The sequence below is a fragment of the Rhinolophus sinicus genome, chromosome 8, assembly GCF_057876585.1.
Source record: "Rhinolophus sinicus isolate RSI-liver-muscle chromosome 8, RSI-T2T, whole genome shotgun sequence".
Taxonomy (NCBI): Eukaryota; Metazoa; Chordata; class Mammalia; order Chiroptera; family Rhinolophidae; genus Rhinolophus; species Rhinolophus sinicus.
The window spans coordinates 20513292-20521284 of NC_142508.1; the positions used below are offsets into that span (position 1 = coordinate 20513292).

At 38.6% G+C, this 7993-nt stretch overlaps 1 long non-coding RNA gene across 1 annotated transcript; it reads right to left on the reverse strand.

The window, feature by feature from the left end:
• Positions 1-718: 718 nt before the first annotated feature.
• LOC141567626 (uncharacterized) lies at positions 719-7388 on the reverse strand. The gene is made up of 2 exons (XR_016021954.1): positions 6502-7388; positions 719-1013 (listed from the first exon to the last, which is right to left on the reverse strand). It is a non-coding gene; the product is annotated as an uncharacterized LOC141567626 (long non-coding RNA).
• Between the last annotated feature and the right edge of the window lie 605 nt (positions 7389-7993).

The following is a 7993-nucleotide window of genomic DNA, read 5'->3' on the forward strand; positions in this document are numbered from 1 at the left end:
ACCACGTTTTCCAACTGTATTTATTGAACAGTCCCTCCTTTCCCTAGTAATTTCCCGCGCTACTTCTGGTGTATATCAGTTTATATACTATACGAGGTCTGACAATTAAGTTTGTGAACTCACCCTAGAAAAACTGCTACATATACCTCATTGCTGAATATCACTATGGTCAGCTTCAAAGTACTCCTCTGGGGAAGCTATGCACTGATGCCAGTGCCTAGTCCACCCTTTAAAGCAATTTTGGAACTCTTTTTCTGGAATGGCCGTCAGAGCTGTCATCGTATTACCCTTGATGTCCTGAATGTCATCAAAATGTCTTCCTTTCAATATTTCCTTTATCTTTGGGTAAAGAAAGAAGTCACTGATGGCCAGATCAGGTGAATAGGGAGAATGATCCAATACAGTTACTTGTTTACTGGCTAAAAACTGCCGCACAGACAGTGCCATGTGAGCTGGTGCATTGTCGTGATGCAGGAGCCATGAATTGTTGGCGAAAAGTTCAGGTCGTTTTCATCTAACTTTTTCATGCAGCCTTTTCAGCACTTCCAAATAGTAAACTTGGTTAACTGTTTGTCTAGTTGGTACAAATTCATAATCAATAATCCATCTGGTATCAAAAAATATTAGCAACATCATTGCAGCAAGTGTGCGAACTTAATTATCAGAGTTTGTATACAGTTTTGTTTCTTAAAAATTGATCAGTTTCTAGACCCCTTCATTAATTTCATAGTATCTTTATTGCTATAGCGTTATAATAATAAATCTTTATGTCTATCAGGAGATATCCCTCCTCTTCTCCTTCCTCCGCCTCCTTCTCCGCCTCCTCCTCCTACTTCTACTTCTTTTTGGAGTTAGACGCTGACATGATGACATGTCAAACGATCATTTTCCTGAGGGATGGGCGTAGTGCTAATAAAGCCAAGATTGTGTTATCAGAATTGTGAAGAGACAAGCTGTTCCAGGTCCCAGTCTCTACATCCAGAAACTCGTCTTTCTGATGGCTGTCAGCTGTCCTACAAAGAAGCAGAGAGGGGTGACTTAATGAAAACCTATTTTCATTACTAGCAAGCAATATTGTATGGCACCGTCAGCAGTGATGTCTCCGTGCCAGACATTAACACATTCTCACAGCACAACCTGATGTCTTCAGGGGTTATTCGTTACTGAGTGTGGGACAGGGGCTGGCAGAAGACAGTCTGGATGTTTGCCCAGGCACAAACTTTTAGCAGATGCTGAAGTCTCCAAGAAAATTTGATTGGCTGTCAGCATATGAAGAAACAGTGCAAGGTGAATAGTTTTTAAGAAAAGAAATATAATTTTTTCTTCCTTACAGTTCATAAATGTATTTATAACCCTGCAAAGAGTAAAATGTTCATTTTCTCAAAGTATGATTTCTTTCAGGCGTTGAGCCTGTAGACCTGCAACAATTTACAACTGAACTAACATCTTTAAAGTGTGAACATGGAGCATCTAATAACATAGCACATGCTCCCAATAAATGCCCTCACAGACAAGCATGTCATTTGGAAGACTTGCCCGATGAATAACATTACTGACACATGCCCTGACAAAGTCTGTCAGATGTTTTCATTTTCAAGTGGAAGAGAAAACCATCTGGCACCCAGAGCAAGTAGTCTCATCTCACTAAAAGAGAAACCCAGTATTTTATGCCAACTGGAACCTTGGGAAATTCAAAGAAAAATGGTAAATCTTTAATCACTAGAGTAATTTTCCATCTTAGTTATCAGACATAATTTTGGTGGAGAAAAGTGTTCTCTCAGACATGAAATGCTCTATTGATCTGGGGTAACTACCCTGTTTCCCCCAAAATAAAACCCAGCCGGCCCATCAGCTCTAATGTGTCTTTTGGAGCAAAAATTAATATAGGACCGGGTATTATATTATATTATATTATATTATATTATATTATATTATATTACATTACATTACATTACATTACATTATATCTGGTCTTATATTATATAAGACCAGGCCTTATATTAATTTTTGCTCCAAAAGACACATTAGAGCTGATTGTCCGGCTAGGTCTTATTTTCCGGGAAACACAGTAAAGACAGACAAGCATCTCTGATAGTCTATTGCGTAGGTAACACAGAAAGCTGCCTTCATCTGGAGGCAGCTTGATAAAGTGAATGTGGAGACTTATGCATCCTTTGATTCCTTCAAGAACTGTGAACCAAATATAGGGTTAAGTGTTAGGGACAAAAAGACCATGGTCCTTCCCTCAAAGACCTTACAATACAGTAGGGGAAAAACACAAAGATCATTAAAAGCAATGAAGAAGAGACGGAACAGGTGAGTGAAGAGAAGGAACCCCTCACCAGCTGGTCATCCAAAGATGGCCTCTAGGGCCAGGAATAGAGATTCACACCACACATTATTTATCAGTTAGTAAGTTTTCTTAACAACTCTTAAAAATTATACCACTTTTCTGGTGATTCCTTTTTCTTTAAAATAATGATTTTTTTTTATCCAAAAATACACTGAATAAATATGCTTTAGGAAATAATAGTTTAAAACTACAGTTTCAGGCAAAGACACACATGTTTACTCGACATAAATTCTGTAGTCAAAGACTATCAAATGAAACAAATTTGAATTGTGTGCTGTGTTTAGAAAAACTCAAAACATTTGGGGGCGGGAGGATAGACAAGTCAAGTGAGTAGGATGAAAAGTTTAAATTGCATATGACTTTCCATAGAAAATGTGCACATGCACTTTTTCCATGGGTTTCAAAGCACTCTTGTGTTTAGACTTCATTTTGCCCTAAAAGTGATTTTTCTGTGCTGCAACTTTGCTTTTAAATGCAGTTTGAGTGCAGGATAACCATGAATCTCATTAAGTTTGAAAAACTGATAAGGAAAACAGTACAGAAAGAAAATCTATGAAGAATGATTGTCTCATCCCCGCTCATCCCCAACACTCACCATTAGTCTTCTCCTCATTGAGTACAAACAGTCAATTCTCAGTACATTTCATTTTATATACATGGTACATTTCTTTATTTGCAAACTTATGTTTTGCTTATATAAGCTTGCTTTTATTGTTTTATTGCTAAGTGTTTCTATCTACCATATGAACATGTTTTGGATATCTTACATTGAGATGGAGTACATTATTACATTTCTCATTCAAAGCAAAGTGTTGTGTGTGTTTTTTTAATTTAACAACTTTTCACTTAGTAGCAGGGTTTTCAGGAAAAAATGAAAGTTGTTAAGTAAAAGATAAATATATATGTTGAGTTAGATTGTAGAACATTCTTTGGAGTAAGCCAGGAAAATAGATAATTCAGATGTGTGTGAAATAAAGGAATAGGGAGAAAATGTAAGGAAGTTGGGTCCAGTCAGGTAAATATGCAGAGCAAAAAATGAATGTTTTTATAAAAATGAGAAAGGAAAATTGGATCATTATTCCTGAAGGTATAATGTTGCAGATTCAAGTGTTAAATATCACCGAAAATCAACCTTCTAAAGATCATTTTAAAAAGCAATACACTGATTGCCTTGGGAAAATTTTTTAAATGTACACATGTAGGATGAAAGACAAGGAAGGAAGACTGTCCTAGTGTCCCAATTATGGGAAGCTCATGTTCAGGGTAACATTTCTAGGAACAGAATCACACACAGACTGTACTTTTAGGCTAATATCACAAACAGTGTAGTTGGAAGTAAAAATGATTTGCTCTAGGTTGACTCAAAAAGTAGTTTTAAAATTATGAAGTCACTGATGCTGAACATGCATGTGAATAGTTTGAATAAAATTATTTCAAGAAAATGAGAGTGTAAACTCCTGCTCCAGAGATTTAACCATATACTACTCTGTACTATTTCTAGTTTATTTGGATTTGATTTGATTCGATTCACTGTTTCATGAGTTTCTCTTTCCATTCAAGACTATAAGTTTCTCCAGAATGTGTATTATATCATACTGTCAGGCCAAACTCTGTCCAGCGCATGGCTATAAGCACATTAAATCAATTAATTTTTGTTGAATTAAATTGCATTGGCATTTAAGGAAGTCATGAACTCAAAGCAGAGAGAACAGAGTGAACTTAGTGACTTTCTTCTTGCTCTTCATCAGATATGAGGTCATAACTGATATGCCATCAAGAGGGTCTGACTTCCAGTTAGGTTTCTGTTTATATGGTTGGCAGGGAAGAAGAGAGCAGAGTTGACTTGCCCATATTGGACTTTAACCCATGACCTTGGCCTCTGTGACACAACAATCCAACCAACTGAGCTCACCCAGCTATATGTCCATCTTCATCTTTACACTTGGTAGGAGAAACAGCACCAAGAGCTGTCTTGGTTATTGTGCAATCACAATTAATAAGCCATTTCTTCCAATAGTGAAAAATTTTCCTATCTGAGTTTTCACACTTCTAGCAAACAATAAAAGGAAATTACTAGTTGCAAATAATACGAATGACAACTAAACTCTCAGTACTGAAACTGTGTTTCTATAGTTTGGTGAGACTATTGCTGCTTTCATGCCCATGTGAAAGAATTCTTATCAAAGCTCATTCTTTGTCATCTTTAGAAGAGGTTAAAGATGCTATGAACCTACTCAAAAGTTAAAGAATTGCCACCCTTTCGTTTAAGCTTTGCTTGAAAGTGAAGAATGGGGCCAAAATGCTATTAATAGCAAAAGAAATGAAGAAGCGTATTTAGCAGACCTACATATTTGAATTGCTCATCTTTCTCTCTTTCCACTTAAATAACTTTTCTGGCTATGCTTCTGGAGGAAAAAGGAAGTTGGAAACTGTTATTATTCGGCTCCATGAAATGGGTTGTTTAGAATCCAATGCTGGAAGGGACCCTAAAGATAATCAAGTCCAACCCTCTCATTTCATGGTAAGAATACTGAGGTTCAGGGTAACAAAAATTGTAAGTGGCAGAGTCACTCTTAAAAATATCTAGAATCGGTCATGTTGTATACAGACAATGAATTAAATTCAAGCACAACTCTATCATTGGAATTGGAATGGCCAATTAAAGACAAGAATTTCCCATCTAGTTCTATTTTTTAATCTCAGTTATTTTATTTTACATGTTCTTTCGGGCTCTAAATATTTACTGATTAACTACTACTATGTGCTAGGCTACTGGCTAAATACCTGGATAGTTACAATAAGGAAGATATTTTGCAACAGCTATTTTGGTTTCATTTAGGCACATTGGAAGAGCAAAGTCCAAGTGTAAAAGTTCTCTATACATGATAGAAATCCCTAATACCCACCCTTTCCTGAAGCCGTACTTCCCCTCTGAGACTCTAGTGTGTGACATGAGACTCAGGACAAAGTGGGGGAGAATTAATGGTCTTAGAAGGGGTTGGGTGCCCACATTATCTTTGTAACAAAGAAACAGTATTTTCTGAACATTATAAAATCTGTCATACCATGTTTCTCCAAAAATAATACCTAGCTGGACCTTCAGCTCTACTGCGTCTTTTGGAGCAAAAATTAATATAAGACCTGGTTTTATTTTACTATAATATAAGACTGGGTATAATATAATATAATATAATATAATATAATATAATATAATATAATATAATATAATATAACTGGGTATAATATAATACAATACCGGGTCTTACATTAATTTTTGCTCCAAAAGATGCATTAGAGCTGATTGTCCAGCTAGGTCTTATTTTCAGGGAAACAGGGTATGTAAATGTCCAGTACCTAGGTACAAAAATAAATAAAACAAAATTCCATCTGTCTTAAAACAAGTTTTTACTATTAAGGTTACTGAAATAGCTTCTTAATGGTGTCCCTTCCATCAAAAATTACAAAGAATTTGAAATTTTTACACTACTTGCATGTGACAAGTTAGCCTGCATGGTTCCATGGATTATGGCAGAAGACATGAGGTTGTTGGATCAGAAAATACTTTATTTCCCACAGTGCAGCAAGCAACAATGGCAACACATCTGTGTCAGTGCCTCTTACTCCCAGGTTCCACAGGGACACTGAACTTGGACCCCCATAGGTTTTTGTACATACAGTGGGTTGCATTACAGGAGAGGGACCCCTTAGTTTAGGGAAACTGAATCTTTTGTAGCAGATTGTAGTGTAGGCCTGCTTGTTTTTGCTCTGGAAGGAGATCCTATCTACCTTCCAAGGCTATTCACAATAAAAAAATAAAAATCCTTGAAAAGATAGTTCAGAACAAAGGCAATATCCCGGCTTACAAGGGACACGTGGAAGATTACCATGCAGCATATCCCAGTCTCTGCTCTCTCTAATGCATCATGCATACTACCTCTAGATTCATCTTCCTTAAGCACAATTGTGATCTCATCAGTCTCTTCTTTAATAGCTGTCAATGTATCCATCCCAATCATCATCTAATCCACCTCCTAGCCTGACATTAATAGGATCTGAACACCTTGGCCTCGGCCTCCCATGCAGGCTTACCACTCACTGTTCACCCTTAGATCCAGGGCTCACATTTCTGCAAACGCAAGCAGCTTTACCCAGCTCCACGCCCATTCTGCTTCAGCTCTCTTCTCAGACAGAAGGTCGTCCCTCTCCTCTGTGTCTGCTCTGCGTCCTGGCTGTTCTTTACACTCACACCTGCTCCATGAAGCTTTTCCGAAAGAAGCATTCATTATTCTGTTCCCAGGCTGCTACCTGCTTGCATCTTTATTTCAGATCGACTTCAGTGGGATGGGAATCATTGTTTCTTGTGAATGTGCCATCTCCTTTGTCATACTGCCATACCCCCCAGGAGGGAGGAGCTGTTCTTTCACTTTCTCATCCCTCACAGCATGAAATGTGGTGTCTGGCATATATCAAACCCCCGTTTATCCTGTTAATTGGATTCAATTGTAAGCTACTGCTTCCCAAAATCTAAAAAAAAAAAAAGAAAGTAGATGGCAGAGCTAAGTGGCTTTCTCCCTTTTCTGCATCCTCTGGAGGGGAGAAGACTCTCTAGAACCATCTTCTCTGTAGAGCCATGCCCCTCGCATGGGCTAATATGTTTAATTTTTTGCTCTGTACTGCTCTGCCCCTCTTTTTTTCATTTCCCCTTACCCTTTCTCCTCAAACCCAAGAAATGTTGATTAGCATTTGTGGCAGGATAGTAGCCATTCCCCTTTCCTGTAATTACATAATTATAAGCCCCGTCCCTTCCCCGATCTTCTGTGCCCCACAACTGATTTAGATGTGTTTCTGTATGCCCATCAGCAAGCACAGCCAGACAGGAGGGACGCTGGTCCTGCCACAGGCTCAGCATCTCAGTCACAGGTTCACAGGGCCCAGTGCGGCCCTGGGACAGTTCCTACAAGGCATTGTTTAGGCTGCTACATTCTCAAAGATGGGAAGGATCTTAAACTCTCCACCTGGTCTCTCTTCCAGGTGTCCTCCCCACTTTCAAGTCCCAGGCGTCCTCCCTTGGCCTCCCTTGTATGTATGCCTTACAGGGAGCCCCGCAGAGGACGTGGACACTCGTGTCTACCCTGGTATCCATCCATGGCCCTTATCTGACCCTGACACGGATGTCAGCCCAAGGGCTGTGCACTCACACACTGTTTTACTTATCGTCAGCATCTTGTTAGGCACATTTTTATCATGAATTATTCTTCCTTATTATCAGTTCTTGTTCGGTTTAGTCTAACCACAGATTCTGTGTGTGAATCCAGAACACCTGCCTCCATCGAATGTCCATTACATTCATGGTCATGCACAGGCTAAGAGGAGTATCCTGAGAAAATGGCTAGAGTAATGTCAGTGACTGCAGTCCCGAAATAGTCTTTGTAAATAGTGGGCTGTTGGGGACAAATCAAAGCAGGAAACCCAGCCACAAGCCTGAAAGTTTGGAAAGAACTTGTGCTAAAGTCAGGTCCCCAGCACATCATGTACTCCCTGGCAAAAGAGGGAACAAATCGCATGTTAGTCATTTTTTCTTATTTATAGTAACATCACTTTGTATTTCCTAATGGGGACAGGAAGTGGCAAAGGAGAAAG